Source organism: Ostrea edulis, chromosome 1 (assembly GCF_947568905.1).
Source record: "Ostrea edulis chromosome 1, xbOstEdul1.1, whole genome shotgun sequence".
Classification (NCBI taxonomy): Eukaryota; Metazoa; Mollusca; class Bivalvia; order Ostreida; family Ostreidae; genus Ostrea; species Ostrea edulis.
Window position 1 is genome coordinate 50236253 of NC_079164.1, and position 19612 is coordinate 50255864.

Sequence of the window (19612 nt, forward strand, 5' to 3'; positions counted from 1 at the left end):
AATCAATTCAATTATTGCTCTTATCAATTGAATCAATGCGTGCATCAAATATCAATTCAATTGATGCGCGCATCAATTTGATTATTACTCTCATCAATTCAATTGATGCGCGCTTCAATGTTGTGGAATTATTGCTCGCAAAATTTAATTTGGAGCCCGGTATAAATGATTTGATGATCTCTTTACTTAATTGAAGATATTTCTAATTATTTACAGCGCTTTTGTATAAGGAATTAATGCGCGCGTCAATCCCCTTTAAAGAGAGCAACATTTCAATTAAAGAGATCATTAATTCAATTGTGGATATGTCGAATTGAAGATTTATATGCAACGGTGTCTTACTGGGGAAGGTTATTTTTAAATCCAGATAGTAAGATTGTGTGTAGTTTGTATAAGTATGTACATGATCTATTCTGTAGAGAAAGTTATAAGAATTCTTGGTTATCTTGTATTAAAAATATTTTTGATCTTTGTGGACACTCCAATATATGGAATGAACAAGCATTTTTTAATACAAACTGGTTAAAAATTACTGTTGAACGACGTCTTAAAGATCAGTATATACAGAAATGGCAAAGTGATATATGGGAGTCATCTAAGGGTGAAACGTATGGCATTTTCAAAAGTGAATTTGGGTTTGAAAAATACTTAAATACTTTACCTAAAAAACTTCTAACAATATTTATTAAATTTAGAACTTCAAATCACCAACTCCCAGTAAAAACTAGAAGATGGTGTGGCACTCCTAAAGACGAAAGAACTTGCCATATCTGTAATGCGGGTCAGATAGCTGACGAATACCATTTTATCCTTGAATGTAAGTTTTTTGAATGTTATAGAAGAAAAGTATCTGTGTAGAAAATATTGTCACAAACCTAACTTTTTTCAAATTTTCAGAGTTAATGTCAACTTATCAAATTGTGTAGTTTTATATCTAAAAATATATGATCAATTCTGTCCTCCTTAACTCATTTTATGTATCTAAAACAACTCCCTGCTTTTTTCACGTGTACCTTGCATATAATATATTCTATTTATAAATATTGTATATATTGTACCTCATGTACCATAATATGGTGTGAGTGAATAAAGTAAACTGAAACTGAAGATATCTTTAACTATGCATTTGTTCTCTCTAATGGAATTATTTCGCGCTTCAATTGAATTAATGATATCATTCATTTAATGGAAGGGATCAATAATTTAACTATTGCGCACATTGATTGTATCGATGCACACTACAAGTCAATTGAAGAGAGCAATGCTTCAATTATTGCATGCATTAATTGAATCACTGCTCTCTTCAACTGAATTGTGGCGCGCATCAATTCAATTGTTGATATCATCAATTCATTTGAAGAGAGCAAGAATTCAATTATTGCGCTCATCAATTCAGTAAAATGATAAATGTTATCAACAATTCAATTAGTCAGAATTGAAGATTTCATCAATCACTTGAAGAGATCTTTATTTGAATAGTTGCGCGCTTTAAACGAATTGATATCTTAAAACAATTAAGGATATCTCCAATTATTTGAGTTTATGTAATTTGGCGCTCCATACAGGCAAAGTAGTTTTATTCGTCTGGTAATAACTTGATTGTTGGCTGCGATTTGTTTTACAAGAAAATCTTTCTGAAAATACAATGACTTACATGCATGTATAGGCAAAATTTTCGGGCAGGTGTCTGTAACGAAGAATATGGACCACCATGTAGAAGAATGATCGGGGGTCCAAATTCTACAGAGAAAAAATGCTTCCCTTTCTGTAGATTGCGTGTCCACCTGTAGCAGTTTTACTCGGGGGCATCTTTTCATGGTATACAAAATTACCTCTTAAAAAAAAAAAAAAAAAAAGGAGAAACTTCAAGAAAAAAAAGAAAGAAAGAAAACCCGCCCATTATTACACTATTGTAGTTACAATACTATTGAAACATGTGTCCTGTGGATAGACAATGCTTTCTCTGAATATAAAATGTGGGAGAGAAACATGCGTGTGTCTGTCACTTCAAATGAGTTGAAGTTGATGAAGGGAGATTGACGATGTTATGGGGGTGGCACTTCTCTACATCCATGCTTGTGTAGACCATGTGAAGAGATTCACCCCTTCACAACCCCATATCCAGGTTAATGACCGGGGTCAAAATTCTACATAGATAAATGATCCCAATTCTTCCGAATATACGGTATATATCAATTGTAATTAAGGGTATCTGACCACATCGGTAAATTAAGTTAGCTACTTGAACCAGCTACTAGTAACTGGCTACTTAGAGAAGTTGGCTACCAGTAGTCAGCTGCTTGAAACTGGAAAATTAGCAACTGATAGCCAGCTACTTCAAGCTACTAATAGCAAGCCACTACAAGGACTACTGATAGCCAGCTACAAAAACAAGTCGAGTGGATTTGAATATAATCATCTATCCGGTTTATTTAGATGGCGAGGAGTCATTTTCATATCAGCATTTGCCAACTACTTAACCGTTGCAGTGCATAATGCGAATAAACTTTCAACTTTAAGTATATGGATTTACTACATAGAAATATTGCATTCATAGTCAAATACATTAAGAGAAGTGGATCTAAATCTGCAAATGAGCTTATGCTAAGGTTCTTATGGAGAAAACATTAACTTATGCGTGTACTTGCGGATTTAAAGAAAGTTTGTGTTCACAATACCGAAATATATACATGAAGAGAAGTGATTTGAACATCTCAATATGCCATCACTTTTCATATATCATACCTGGTGATATCAACTATTTATAAACTCTTCAAATGAATTGATGATATCAACAATTGAATTGATGTGTGCTACAATTCAATTGAGGAGAGCAATAATTCAATTGAATCGTAGCGCGCATCAATTCAATCAATGCGCGCAATAATTGAATTATTGACCTCTTCAATTTAATTGATATTTCTTCTTTTAGAGAGGGCAACTATGTGATCAATTCAACAACTCCACAATTGAATTAGTTATTTCTTTAATCGAATTGTTGCTCCCTTTAAAATAATTGATGCACGCATTAATTACTTATACAAAAGTATTGAAAATAATTAAATATATCTTCAATTGAATTAAAGAGGTCATCAAATCATCTATACCGTGCTCCAAATTAAATTTTGCGATCGATAATTTCATCACATTGATGGGCGCATCATATTGAATAGATGACAGCAATAATAGAATTGATGCTCGCATCAAATCAATCATTGTTTTCATCAATTGAATTGATGATAGCAATAATTGATTTGAAGCACGAATGAATTCAATTGATGAGAGCAGTGATTGATCATATCAATAATTGATGTGATGCGCGCATCAAATTGTGCGCAATAATTGAATTGATGATGTCTTCAAATAAGCAAAGATATCTTCAATTATTTAAGTTCATGCTGATTTAGCACTGTATATATAACTATAGGTTTTATTTCTATGGATTCCTATTGCTGACATGTGTTCCATCGTACCATCGCCGCATTGGTATGATGACACGATGGCGATGACGTGATGGTGCGATGCTATTATCGTGCCGATTTGAGTAGCAGTAAACGATGTTTGATGGTTGATTATAGCCGATAAATGGACATTATTTTTTCAGTTCACCATGACGATGCGAGAGGTAAGACCTTGACAAAGTTGCTTCTAAACGGTAGGGGTCTAATAATCATATTATATCGAACTTTTCGTCGATTATTGCAAGCGATGCAGCTGGAAAAAAGAAAACCAAGATACCTAGTGAATATTTTGTTTATAGGAGACAAATTTTTAGAATTATAAATAAAACGTCGAGTGTCATGGATAGAGCACGTTACAGCAAAATGATTCCATATCATTCGATATTACACTTCTTAAACTTTTTGATGGAAATTAGTCTTAAATTTCAACTTACTTTTCATGAAGCGCTGGTTACGTACCCCTTTAAGTATGTGGTCGGCTAATCCGAGACTCCTCCCCCCGCACATGTCACAAAATAAAAGAGGGGGTAAGAGTCAGATGAATCTCGGATTAGTGGACGGCGTATACCCATAATTTATGCCAATCGACGTTATCGTAAGATTCTAAAAGCCTATGGAGGTTATTGTACATTGTACGATTCTAAAAAGTCGTATATGATTATGTTTTTTTTTAAAGAACTGCACCTATGTATAGGGAAGTTTATTGGAACATTTACATCTGTACTTTTTCCTGTTTGGTTAGTATAAGGATTTATCAATAAACTCCAGCCAGTAAAAACATGAGAACATTTTTCAGATGATGAACGTAACATCATGTTATGAATTAGTTTTATTTATTTTACTGTGACTGGAAAGTGACAGATTGTATACGTTCAAATACATGTAGTACATATACACTTTTGGCGAAATGTCCAAGTTCTTTTTAATACAAAAAGCGATATTGCTCTCTCTCTCTCTCTCTCTCTCTCTCTCATAACAAGTTTCTGTACATCAGTAACATTAAGAAGATTTGCGATCAAACAAAATCAAATGGCCATTCTTCACTTTATTGTTGGCAAGCACGCATACACTTCAAAAGCCTAACTCCGGCTCGATCACAGAAGCCAGCACTGACAAGGATGATCAAACTATATCTTAATTAAAACTTATTTCACTGGTACATCATCAAAGACAAAATTTTACCTGTCTTTATATTAATCTCATCAACTTTCCTGGATTTCAAGTGATTTGATATTTGATGTTTGGAGCGAGATTCCTTTGATTGGGGGATCATCGGACGGCATACACAGTTATAACCGTCCTTATTTTGACATAAAAAACATGTATCAAATAAAGATGCGGAGTTAATGGAGAAGCTGTGCTGCTGAAATATGTATTGATTCTGGGATCTCCCACTGTACTTTTTTTCGCAGTAAACGCATAGCAGCATATTTGTATTTTTAAACAACCATATTTCATATCTAGTAAATGGGTGGTGGGATTTTTGTAATCATGGTATCATTTTGAAGGGTTCATCAAATAAAAATGATCCACCATAGGAATTTTTAAAAATTTTATTGCTTGAATTATGTCACCTAGAATTTTACATTGAAGTTTATGGGAAGAGCATGTTTTATCAAAATATCTTTAAAAGAAATTATATTTTCATAAAAATTTCTCTGTAGAAAGTTACATTCACTTTCTCTTTATGAAAATATGAGATAAAATTAATCATTTACTGCACGCATTTTTAGAAAATTAAATTTTTCTTATTTTTACAAAGGGCAGATAATTCTTCAAAAAAAGTCTCTTGTGTATGAAGGTCAGCATCTAATCATTTACCAGTAATGTGAAATTCATCTACATATGTACTTCACTTTCATCATTATATAAAAATTGAACAACACCTTTGAGTTGTTCATGGTCAGTATGAACGGGGCAACTAAAATTACCCCGAAATACCCTCAGAAAATACCGAAATACCCTCAGAAAACACCGAAATACCCCCCCCCTCCCATAACCCACTGAAATACCCAATTTTTTTCCATTGCATATCAATATTTGTATATAAGAAGTTTTTATATAAAACCAAGTATTTAATAATTTATGAAATTTTTCTAGTCATTTTGAGAAGTAAATTGTTCATCTCCTCATTACCCCCCACCCCCCCCCTTGCTTGATTCTTAACTGTGAGATATCCAAGCAGTTCTTTATCTTTAAAAACGAGGAGGGGAAAATTACCTGCTCAGCTTTTGTTGTGGGTAGAAGAGCATGACGATGTGCCATTCCGAAATATCAAACACCAAAATAAGCTTGCAAATAATCATAATGAGAAAACAATCATTAGATAATTGTTCACCTAAAATAAAATAGATAAATAGATATTTGTGCAAGTATGTTTGTATGTGGCGATATTTTATCGACCTTTGTTTATGATAGTTGACGAAAGATATGAACGGATTTGGATTTGAGGCAAATTCTGTGAATCGCGTTAGTTCATATTGACCATGAGCAGCTCAAAAGTGCTGTTCAATTCTTAAATGATTCGATTTATGCACTTTCAAAACAGTGTTAAATATATTTGACCGGAAAAACACAATTTGTCCGTGTGTGGTTTTATCGCCAGTCGATTTGATACCTTGATTGCATTTCCTACTAGAAAATCTGGCAGCTACTGAGCTAGCTGCTAGAAACTGTCAAATGAAAATGACTAATTAAGAGGTGAGTTGGCTGATTGAGTCTGTTGAGGTAATTAATATGTCTTGCGGCATGACCGTGTTTGAGGGCGAAGCAAAAAGTATTGATTTAGATCCATAACAGGACAAAAAAATATATAAGTTAGCACCGAACGTGTGAGAACAGAGCTCAATCAAAGTATTCTACAAAATGTAGCTAGACATTTTTGATCCGCCTATTCATTGAACGCGAGAAACTCCATGCAACAGATGAAAACACGGGCTAAGCCCGTTTGGGCTCGAACTCTATGATACCATAAATATAGAAAGGGGTCTAACTCTGACTCAGATTTAAAAAAAAATACCCACTCACTTCCAATGCCCCAAAAAAATCAGAAACTAGGTGTGGTATGCGTAATTTACCGGTCTCCTTGCATAGATTAATGTTTTAACTACTTGCATGCCAAATTTCAAGCCACAGGTTCTAAAAATAGCAGAGATATACGTCATTGTTCTCTCGATTTCACCTGTTTATTTTTACTAGGACATTTACCGGTCCAGGTCACTTGTTGGTTTCTTGCCTATGGCAGCAGCGAAATTCAGACTAGGGTGGAAGGTTTCAGACCTGTCAATCAAAATTTCACATCAAATATATGCTACTTACTTCCTCACTCTAAAATAATGTTCTTCGTGTAGACGTTACATGGCTCATTTTTTCCTCAGCAGCATCAACTGTTGACAAGATTTGCCATTTTAATGAATGCACTAAATACCTGATATACTTTCAAATACCTTAAAATTGATCAAAACATTACTCTTGTGATATTGCACCTTGAGAAGGAAATTCAATATTATTTTTTGGCTTTCTTAATTTTTTGTTTATTTTATTTCATTTTGATTGTTTTTACCCATTTTCCCCTTCTTTAAAGTTTTAAGTATTTCAGGTCTTTAGTGCGTTTCTCCAAATGGCAGTTAGAGTCAGGAGTTGATGTTTTGTAAAATAAGCAACCCAGATACGGTGAACATAGAGAATTTTATTAAAGTAAGAGGAGGTAAGTAATGTATATTTGATGTGAAATTTTAATTAATAGGTCTGAAATCTTCCACACTGGTCTGAATTTTGCTGCTGTCATAGGTGAAAATCACTCGGTGACCTGGACCGGTAAATGTTCTAGTGAAAATAAACAAGTGAAATCGAGAGAACAATGACGTATATATCTCTGTTATTTTTAGAACCTGTGACTTGAAATTTGGCATGCAAGTAGTTAAAACATAAATCTATACAAGGAAACCGGTAAATTACGCATACTGCACCAAGTTTCTGATTTTTTTAGGCATTTGAAGTGAGTGGGTAGTTTTTTATCTGGGTCAGAGTTATACCCCTTTCTATATTTATGGTATCACAGAGTTCAAGCCCAAAGGGTGTAGCCCCTGTGGATGAAAACGTGCATTGTGACGTCATATTCAGCATCGGTGTTAAGCAAATTCATAAACATAGGAGACATGGTACACTATAATCGCATTAATCGAGGAGTGAATATACATGATTAAGAAAATAAGATTACAAGCTTTTACGGATTTTATGTAACATCTCAGAACGACGTGAACTTGGTTACACGAGATTCAATATGGAGAAATATGTGTCCATGCGCTAGTATTCGAATCGACGCCATTGGGACCAAAATTTTCAAGTTCCATAGGTATGGTTTAATTTTTCATTAATTTTGTATATTTTCCTTTTAAACATGTATATACGTGTTACCTATAGGGAGAGCTCCGCTCTCACAGCTCTTTGGGCCGTGAGAGGGCTTCACCCTCTATGATTTAAATTCTATTTATTGATCATTTAGAAACAATACATTTGAAACTTTTAAGATCTGACAAGTCCACAACATAGCCCTCACCATTATTTTAGCTGCAATAATGCAACCAGAATCATCATACATATGTGACCAATGCAACAGAAACTGTCAGTCTCGCATCGGTCTCTACAGCCACAAGAGGCACTGTTGAGCAGACACCCCAAACAGATAGTGGACGAAAGGTCATTATCTATGGTCAGCCATGACCAAAGAGGCCTGCTCCTGCTAATAATGGCAGCCCCCTCCGATTTTTAGCTCACCTGAGCTGAAAGCTCTAGTAGGCTTGTCGGATCACCTGTTGTCTGTCCAGCTGTAAACCTTTTACATTTTTGACTTCTCCAGAACCACTGGACCAATATTTCAACCAAACTTGGCAATAAGCATCCTTCAATGGGTTAAGGGCTTTCAAGTTTGTTCATCTGATGAGCCATGCCCCATCAAAGGGGAGATAATCTCAAAAAATGCAAAAAAGGTTAGGGTCATTTAAAAATCTTCTCAAGAACCACTGGACTAGAAGAGTTGAAATTTACGTGAAAGCTTCCTGACATAGTGCAGATTCAAGTTTGTTAAAACCATATTAATTTTTCTGCTATGTAATCTAGATATATTTATGCGTTTGAAAAGTGCGGGGAGCAATTTTTGTCTTGTATATTAACGGTATGGTATATATAAGAATGTGGACAACCCCCGTAATTCGCTGATGACTGTTGATACGTTGTTAAATTACAGCATGGTTAGTTTGAGTATGCATTTGCTCCCAACACTTTTCATGTTAAGGATTTTCATTTTTTTCTGAGTATATCAATAAAAATTCAGCTGGTTACCCGAATGAACCTGAACATTTGTTCACAAGTAGGGCCTCTTGCTGTTTTCCAACAATACAGTGTTACGTGATATTTAAGTGACGTCACGGGGAAATTACCATGAGGGGAATTTACGCTAGCTCAGTCACAGTCAACATATGGGTAGTATCGTTTCGGTGTTTAACCGTAACAAGTGTACTGATACCTGTGAATTTGAGGTGCAATTTCACCGCATGATTATTGTGCATTTGACTATGGAAGCCCTTAACCTAGTTGCGTATCAAATACGTTTTGATGACAATCACAATTTTGAAACACTATTATATAGGCCTATTTGTTATACTTTCTTTCTTAAAGAGTTAATGTGCGGTCGAAAGCACAGGGAAAAAACTTGTATTATCAATCGTGGACGAATGATATAGAGAATTGGATCATAATCATGTGACTGCATGTCTGACATATTCAAATTTAATACATTAATGATAAATATCAAATTCCCAATGACAATGAGTAGTTTTAATAAAAAGAACTGCAAAGGATTTTCCCCGTAAATAGCTAGAGCGGCCTTTTAGTATAAACTTTAAGTTAAAGTTTAACAAAAGAAGTATCTTTTATCTGGTGACATCTTCTGTGCAAAAGATCAGATCATCAGTAAATTAACAAAATACACCTTTGAATTTTTCTGAAAAGCAAAATACTCATTGATTTGAAAATCAGGGAGTAAATACTCTTTGTGGTAAAAAATTATCTGGAGCTCTGTACCAACACTTGACTAAAAGGTTCTTCAAAAGCTGGACCTTGTCAATGTCCTTACACATTACTGTCTTCTCTTTGTACTGCTTTTACAGACATTTTTGTAAGGTTCATGTGTTTACAATCAGTGTACAATCTGCTGATTGGGTGATATTGTAATGATTCAACCAATGAACGAGGAGAATACAATGAGGAAATACTTGCTATGTAAATTTCAAAGTCAAAACCCAGTTTTCCAGAAAATAAGATTCATAAACAGTGAAATTTATTAAACAACCAAGAAATTTGGAAGCAGAATTGTTATACTGTATAGAGAACGGATTTTTACAGTCCAGAAAGCAGAATTCCACTTTGAAGCAGAGAAAAATCATGTCTGTATAAGAGCACTTTGTGAATGCAGCTCCTCCGAAACCGCACAACGGATTTTGTTCAAATGTAGGATTGTTAGTCACCATATTTAGTCGACCAATATTGCGCCGCCATTTTGATTCAACTTTTACAGGAGTTATGTTACTTTGATGAATTTGTACATGCTACGCTAAGGAACACTTTGTGGATGCAACTTCTCAGAGATCGCTGCATGGAATTTGGTAGATTGTTAGTCAACATATGTAGTTGATCATATTGCACCGCCATTTCAATTCAACAAATTTTACAGGAGTTATGGGACTTTTATGCTTCAAATTTTTTTACTGCGGTGGGGGACATGACTACGCTTTATCAATCTTGTTCTTTTAATACTACCCCCTAATTTTAATCACTATTTCAAATCACAGAAACATAAGATGTCATTGTAAACAAAAGTATGAGGTAGCCTGGTTCCTGAGGCCTTCTGTGCTTGCAGATTTGGAAGGCCTCGGGAACCAGGCTAAAGCTTGCTGATGACACTGACATCATTGACTGACTCTCTCCCACGTCATTTGGTATCTAGGGACTGGCAAAGTACACACAAAACCTTCCATCATTGAAGAATATTTGATTGTCTCTTGAAATATGTGAGAATAATCTTTAAAAATAGCTTTAGATAGGGCCTAATCAAATTCAGTTAAAGCAATATGAGCTGCAGTAATCAGCAGCAATGTTTTGTAAGTGTAAATTTAAGTCCGCACCCTTTTACTCAATCAGGAAATGACATTGAAGATGAAATAACAAAGTTTCACTTCCTGCAATTATGCCAATACATGTGTTTAGAAAGAAAATAATCACTTGTCTTGCAAGACATTATTTGTATGACATAAACGCTGTATGCAAGTGACCTCAGGTCAAACACTTGGACAAGAAGTTTTGCATGTGCACGAACGGTTGTTGACATTGAAACGAATGTCTGAAAAATGAGGTCCAAAGTCCAAATTGACTGATTCTCTATGAAAGAGATGGAAAAAGGAATCCAATTTAAATTTAATTCAGTATATTTATATTGCAAATCGCATTTTCCTCTATGAACCAACCAATTTCAGCACGCGACACAATCCGTTCATATTGACTATGAACGGATTATGAACTAGTTTAAAGCACTTAACTGAGAGAGCGTAATGATTTGAAAAAATACAACATGTGTTGCAAAGATATCGCAAAGTCACACCCCGGATTAAGATTGTGAACTTACATGGATCATCATCCCAATTTTGTGGTCTCCTAGCTCCAAAATACAGTGCACCGTGCAATTTTGATATAAAAGGCAGAGTAAAGTGTGACATCATGTCTATGTTTTGACGTATGTCACAATACGACTGGGACATAGGTGGATCTTAGGAGTTCGTTTTATGCAACAAAATATTTCCCGACTTATTCAAGCAATGTAAACAAATGGTGATTTAGTAAACGAATATAAATATAAGAAATCAACAGCACTTTTGACCAGTTCGACCATGAACAGCTCAAAAGTGCTGTTCATTTCTTAAATAAACCACAGGGAATCATTTGTGCAGGCATGACATACAAAAACGGACAGTTGCCTCTGATTCCATCGTAGATACCAATTTGTTTGCAGCATTGTATCTTAGTAACGCTCGCTGAAAAATAATGAGCAATGGCAAATTCAACTATACAGACACCACAGGGTTACATTTGACATTAAGTTTACGGTAATTGTATGCGGCGTAAAATATTTTAACCATTAAATAATCTCTTCCCAATGAACGTAGAAAAATAAAATGCATAAAATCTGCTTTAAAAAGTTGTCGCTGTTTACAGCTCATATTGCTTTAATATTGGCAATATTCTGCTTGGATTTGACACTCTGGCATTTGGACTGATTGACACATACACTAATTCTCGGGACATATTTCATAATTCATTTAAAGTTTGGAAATTTTCACCGATCTCCAGCCAGTTGTTATGGTGTAATTCATGGTATCCAAGTGTGTCATCTGCATCAGCTTTCTGCGTATAGGCATCAGTCCAATTATCATAATAAAGCTGAATCTCATCAAGCTAATAGATGTCTATGAATATGCAGATTCAGACATTTTTACTTTTGAGAGAGACATCAAATGCAATGACGGTATATCACCTGGTCTAACCACAACAAGTGATTTTGTTCCTAGATATATATTACTCTTACTAGTAGTAATAAATTGTAGGCATCAGACATGAAAATGTAAAAAAAAATTATTAGGAAAACATTTCTTGCACTGCACATGTGATTCCTGTTTGGTGGTACTTAGCTATTCAAATGATATTCCTTCAAGAATTCTCTTCATAAAGTACCTGATCATACAAAGTTGCAGATAAACAGTAATTAACCCTCTTGCATTTGTGTGTAGAACTTTCCTTTGAAGGCTAAAAATAATTAATTATATATATATATATATATATATATATATATATATATATATATATATACCGTTGCCCACTGTTGACATAAATCAGCCAAAATCACAGATTGTAAAAGAAGGCTAGGAATTTGAGCATTGAATTAACAAACAAAATCACTGCTTGCTAGCAAAACATGGAATAAGAATCGATGTATAAAATTTGTGGCTTTTTTAGTATGATGGGGCTGCCAGAAGTGCATGCCTCTGTCAGGAGCCCACATGGCGATCATGAGAACAATGAATTTGTAAACCTGTAATACCAGTTCACATTATCTCATGCCACCATCGGAAGTCCATTCTCTTCCCTCCTGCCCATGGCTATTTGATCACAAGAAGTCCTGTAAATAGATCAATATTCATTAAATTTTGACATCACCTTTGAATCGATAAAGTAGCTGATGATTAGAATACCTAAGGAAGTTATTCATAGCAAACATTTTGACAGGCTCTCATGGCAGTATCATGACGTATGAAGTTGTTTAAAGAAACTTTTCAATACCATCTTTTAAGAATTAAAGTCAGAAAAAATTGTTTTGTTGGGTTTATTATGCCATTACATCTCCATCCACAAACATTGTGTACAACAACTACAATTGGGTATCCAATGGTCATGTTCTGACTATGCTTTACTCGCTTTGGTTAAAAAACATTAATGAACTGTGACAAATTCTATGAACATTAAACCAATTGGTAAAAGAGGAAAAAAACGTATATTTTGCATGTGGTTTTTATGATGATTGTAATACTTTGAGATGAAATATAATTTATTTTCCATTGGTACATATATAGACTTGATTGACAATCAAAAATTTATCGGAACTATACAAATGACTGCACAAAGTTATTTTTATACAGGTGTATGTTGGTATATTGTACCTGCCTAGGTCCATGAATCAATTTTTACCCACTTTTTACTCGTGTGTAAAATAAAGAAAAATACTGGTACAATGTTGATCAATGAAAACTCACATGTTTCCTTTTGAATGTCTTGCATTGCATTGTACAAAATAAGAGTATGTATGTGTGACCATTTTATGAGTTGAATCATGAAAGTGACAATATGATTGACATCTATTTTGTAGGCCAACATTATTTGGGGACAATGGTGCACTGCTCAGTTTGCCTGGAGGTGCTAACCAACCCTTGCTGTTGTGTTCCCTGTGGTCATATGTTCTGCAGGAACTGTATAGAATCATGGTCTAAACGTACAAAAGAATGTCCTGACTGTAGAAGACAGATTGATCGTCTGCAGTCCATCTTTGGTTTGGAAGATAGTAAACACAACAATGGTAAATTATATATTGAAACTACAAATTGTACAACTGGTGGAGTCATTGTGATGGTCCTCCAATCTAATTAAAATCGGATCCTAAGGTATGCTCACAATCGCTACTTCTTACACAGAGTATACGGCGCGGATCTAAGAAGTCTGATTTTAATTAGATTGGATGTTCCTCATTCATTGCTTTCACCATATAAGAATGCCAATGTTTGCTATAATAGAAGTGTTAAAAATAACCAGCTGAAAACATCAAGAAATATTTCAATGAACTACATGAATATGAAAAATTTATATCAATTGTTTTTAGATGAAACTGATACCAAAGCAAAAGGAGATCAAAGCTTCTTCCTGCAACAACACAGAACAGCACTGCAAAAGCAATGGGTACTTTTGATAATTGGGATTGTCATCATGGTCGGGCTAGTGATAGATCTGGGCTCCTCTGATAGTTGGTCATATCATATCATTCAGAAAGCTACAACAATACCGGGTGTAATTTTGAACTTGTTGGTTTTAGTCATCACATTTCTGTGTAAACTGTTGATGTTTCCATTTCAGTTTTTGTACAATATCAACAGTTTGTTTGATTCCTTTTCTTCTTTCGTTAACCATATGTTTTGGATTATTATTTATATTTTTCTCTTTGTATTTATTGTTTGGTATTGTGTGCACACTGTGTCTATAACAAAAGATCGCATTAAATGGAAAAAGAAACGCCGTTAATTTTTTCATGCAGAATGTACATATATAAATATGAAATCCCAAAGGGATTGGTCATTTTTCATGTACATATGAATTTCATAGGGATTGGTCAACGATTTATTATTACCAAATCTGTCACATGATGCTGATGTTGGTACTGTTTATCAATTATTTACATTGTAATTTGTTTGTTACAGTATATTTTTTAGTTCACCTGAGCCTAAGGCTCAATTGAGCTTTTCTGAGTAAATTTTGTCCGTCATTTGTCATCTGCCACACTGTGTGTTAACTTTCCATATAACCATGGTCGATCTCACAATCTCTTCCCTAAGTTAAGAAGAGATAGCAAGACCGAATGTCGGTTACTAGCCCAATATCAACCAAACTTGGCACAAAGCATCATTTGGTGGAGGAGATTTGAGATTTTATTTAAGTGAAGGACCACATTCACTTGAGGGGGAGTAACTGAGAATTAAGTCTGACCCTCAAGACCACAGTGTGGATTAAAGATTTACGTGCTCAATTGAGTGGTGTGGCCCATGAGGCTCCTGTGCTGTGGTGGTGGTCAGGAACAATGCACACTTATTCTCTTTTTATCAATAGATGAAAGCGTTAACATTGCTATACAAAAGTAGCAAACATTGTAATTGTGCAACATTCTGTTCTACATTTATTTCCAATTTCATCATCATACATTGAAGCTGATTTGATTTGAGATGCATTGTATTTAGCAATAAAAGTTGTTTTTTTTTACATGTTGATTTATTTTATGATTTCAAGCACAAAGGATTTAAGGAGCTGAAATGGATTCCCTGAGTCAACAAATCCTGTTATTCTGAGCTCATATGATGAGGCATAATGTATAAGCAGAATTTTTAACATTTTGGCATTATTAGCCAAGTGATGAGATCGCTAAAATTGAATATCGCTAAAATTTATTTTCATATCAGAGGTAATAGTATACAGTATATCTTTCATGGAATTATGAATTCGCAAAAATTAGCTCTTGCTTAATACATGTATATATACCCATTTTAATGGTAAAATCAAAAGATTTGTGTCGCGCTAAACATGCAAAAACTTCCACTTTTACGGCATATTTTAGTTCACCTATTTTACATTTTTGACTTGTACTCCAGATGGGCCATCTCCAAACAATCTTTGGTAAAGGGGATTCAAGTTTGTTCAGTCAAAGCTAGGGTCATACCCTGTACCAGGGGAGAAAATTGAAAAATAGTGATGATAGAGTGGGGTGAAAAAGGAAATTATATATATATATATATATATCTTACTTAAAATCAGTTTAAGATGCACAGTTTGTCAAATGAATATACAGGCATCCTCAGATAGCGTGGATTCAAGTCTGTTCACACCATGACCAGGAAGTTAGCTCCTGAGCTTTTGAACACAACTGCGCATATGATGTTACAACTAAGTATTTACTGGTTCGAAACTGATCCCATTGGTGCAAACATATTACACATCTATTACTGAACTCTATATCTAGTTGAAAAATTTTGTTTAAATTCAAATTTTGAAATGGTTTGGCAGGGACTATATTTTGTAATGTAAGGATTGATTAATCAAAGAGTTATAAATCTGCATGATATTACAGTTTCTGTTTCATCCAATATATATTCTATTTTTATACTCCAATACCTGCAGGTATTTCAATTTCATAATTTATGATACAAGAAGTTGAGACTTGGAATTAGATGTTGTAACTTATTAATTTGGTTGATATATTTTTCCAAACAGAACACCGATTCTTAAAAAAATGTTTAAATTAATTTACTCAAAGTATAAAAATCCAGTATTTTCACCAATAATTTACAAATTTGATCTCTAACCCTCTCTTCTTTTTTTTAGTCCATTTTAGATTTTAAGACAAGACCTTGAAAATTATGTGAAATTTTAGAAATTGACATCACTCCTAATGGCTCTCAAATTTGATATGAATGTTTTCGTATATCAAGTGCTAAAAGGCCAATTATTTCCATTACTCCCCCCCCCCCCCACCCCCCCCCCCCCCCCACCCCCTCTCAAAGAAGAGGGGCATATTACTTTGCACTTTTCGGTCGGTCAGCATGTCGATCTGACAATAGACCACATGTTGTCCGCTCAATATCTTAAGAACCATTTAATTGATCATAATGATATTTCATATGTGGGTTGGTTATGAGTAGAAGAGGAGCCCTATTGATTTTAAGGTCAAGGGTCAATCCACTGGACATAGGAAGATATTGTCCATTCAATATCTTGAAAAACCTTTCCTTATGGAGCACCAAATTAATATAAACTCAAATAATTGAAGATATTTTTAATTATTTGAAGATATCATCAATTCAATTATTGCTCTCTTTAATTGAATTAATGTGCACATTAAATCGATTATTGCTCTCATCAAATGAATTAATGCATGCTTCAATTCAATTATTGCTCTCATCAGTTGAATTAATACGCGCATCAATTGAATTAATGAGAGCAATAATTGATTTAATGTGTGCATTAATTCAATCATTGCTCTCTTCAATTCAATTGATGAGAGCATCAATTGAATTAATGAGAGCAATAATAGATTTGATGCGCACATTAATTCAATTATTGCTCTCTTCAATTCAATTAATGAGGGCATCAATTTTGTAGAAATATTGCTCGCAACAATTAATTTAGAGCTCTGTGTAAATAATTTGATGATCTCTTTAATTGAATTTAAGATATCTTTAATTATTTACAATGCTTTTGTATGAGGAATTAATGTGCGCATAAATTCTTTTAAAGAGAGCAACAATTCAATTAAAGAGATCATTAATTCAATTGTGGATATGTTGAATTGAAGATATCTTAAATTATATAGTTGCTCTCTCTAAAAGAATTATTGCTCTCTTCAAATGAATTAAAGATATCATTAATTCAATTGAAGAGAGCAATAATTGAATTTATGCACGCATTAAATCAATTATTGCTCTCATCAAATGAATTAATGTGCACATTAATTCAATTAATGCGTGCATTAATTCAATTATTGCTCTCATCAATTGATTTAATGCGTGCATTATATCAATTATTGCTCTCTTCAATTGAATTGTAGTACGCATCAATTCAATTGTTGATATCATCAATTCATTTGAAGAGATCATTAATTCAATTAAAGCATGCATCAATTCAGCTGAAGAATTAATGATGCCATTATTTCAATTAATGCACGCAATAATTCAGAATTGAAGAGATCATTAATTATTTGAAGAGATCTTGAATTAAATTGTTGCGTGCATCAAATGAATTGATGATATCTTCAAATAATTGCAGATATCTTCAATTATTTGAGTTTATGTTAATTTGGCACTCCATATTTCCTTGACAGATATTAAACTTGGTACATTGTGAGTAGATGGCCCTTGATTTTGAGGTCGTATGGTCAAAGGTCAAGAATCAAACTGGACATGGGAATATACTGATCGCTCAATGTCTAGAGAACCCTTTGCTTGACAAACATTAAACTTGGTACATCTTCAGGAGATGACCCTTATTGATTTTGAGGTCACATGATCAAAGGCCCTTTGCTTGTCAGACATCAAACTTGGTACACTAGTACATCTTCAGGAGTAGATGACCCCTATTGATTTTGAGGTCACATGATCAAGGGTCAAACTAGACATACGAATATACTGTCCACTCAATATCTTAAGAACCCTTTGCTTGACAGACATCAAACTTGGTACACTAGTACCTCCTAAGGAGTAGATGACCACAATGGATTTTGAGGTCACATGGCCAAAGGTCAAACTGGATGTAGGAAAATACTGTCTGCTCAATATCTTGAGAACCCTTTGCTTGACAGACATCAAACTTGTTGTGTCACTTTTACATCCTAAGGAGTAGATGACCCCTATTGATTTTGAGGTCATATGGTCAATTTGGACATAGGAATGTATTGACCATTCAATATCTGGAGGACCATTTTCTTGACAGCTAGTGCATCATAAGAAGTAGACCCTTTTAAGTTGACCCTTATAAGATTAAGTCAATATGGTCAAATTATTTGCTTGATTGACACCAAACTTGGTACACTGGTACAGCTTAAGGAGTGTATGACCCCTATTAATTTAATATCTTGAATTGGTTTGGCACTACTATTAATTAGATGATGCATGAGTTTAACCCTTTTCAATTTTGCACCGGGGGGGGGGGGGGGGGGGGGGGGGGGGGGGGGGGGGGGGGTTGGGGGGGGGGGGGGGGGGGGGGTTATATATGTTTAACATACATTTCTTGTATTAATTTATTTTATCTGTATTTTTAGAAGACATGTTTATGTATCTATTTTATGTAATGGTTGATTTGTGTTGCTTATGTTGCGTTGACACCGTCAGACAAATCAAGTTTAAATGAATAAATCTTGAGTCAATTTAAGTGCAAAAAGGTCATGTTTAGAACACTAGCTCATACCAAGGTCACGACCCCTGTTTTTCTTTTTAATTTCCTATTTCTCCATCAATGTAGAAATCATAAAATACACTTCCAAAAAAATTGACATATATTATTCCAAATCTCAGGTGCGAAACTCTCTAACTCATCTCACAGTTAAACTATAGGGCCCATGTAAACATATTGCAAGGATTTTGATTCTCAGCAAATGGATATTCATAATAAAGGAAAGTAATTACATTTTTACAATATTGAGCTGGTGTAAAAGATTTTATATAAACTGTTGGAAAAGTATATTTTATTGATACATTAAAACATTCAATTTTTGTGAGATCCAGATTTATAGGTTAACCAATCTATCGAATAAGCTACTCTGAATAGATATGAAAATTCAAACGACCAGCTAGGTAATAAAATATATATATTGTTGACCTTCCGTTATTCATGTTATGAAACAAAATATGTAACAGCTTGATGATGGCTGATACATGTACTACCTTAGGCCAAAAAAAAAAAAATCAATAGTTTCTCAGGCCAAACATTTCAAGTTTTGAAAAGGCAGATAGGTATTTTTTTTTTTTTTTACTTGGCTGTGGCATGAGTCATCTTTCCTTTTTATGTTGACTGTAGAATGAGCTTAACCTTTTCTTTCTCATATATAGAATAAGCAATGGAAGTTTTATTTTTATAAAAAATATATAGTTTCACATTACTTACTATTAAATGTATACAATGTACTATTATTTTTAAACACTTGCACATAAATGTATGCATTCAATAATTATTTGATAAAAAAGATACTAACAATTTTATGAACGCCTTCTGAAAGTTTTACATAAATATCTATAACACAA

General features: G+C 34.0%; 1 long non-coding RNA gene across 1 annotated transcript; it reads left to right on the forward strand.

Annotated features, from left to right (window-relative positions):
- Positions 1–6051: 6051 nt before the first annotated feature.
- LOC125651316 (uncharacterized) lies at positions 6052–15086 on the forward strand. Its single transcript, XR_007361227.2, has 3 exons — positions 6052–6161; positions 13432–13638; positions 13939–15086. It is a non-coding gene; the product is annotated as an uncharacterized LOC125651316 (long non-coding RNA).
- The last annotated feature ends 4526 nt before the right edge of the window (positions 15087–19612 follow it).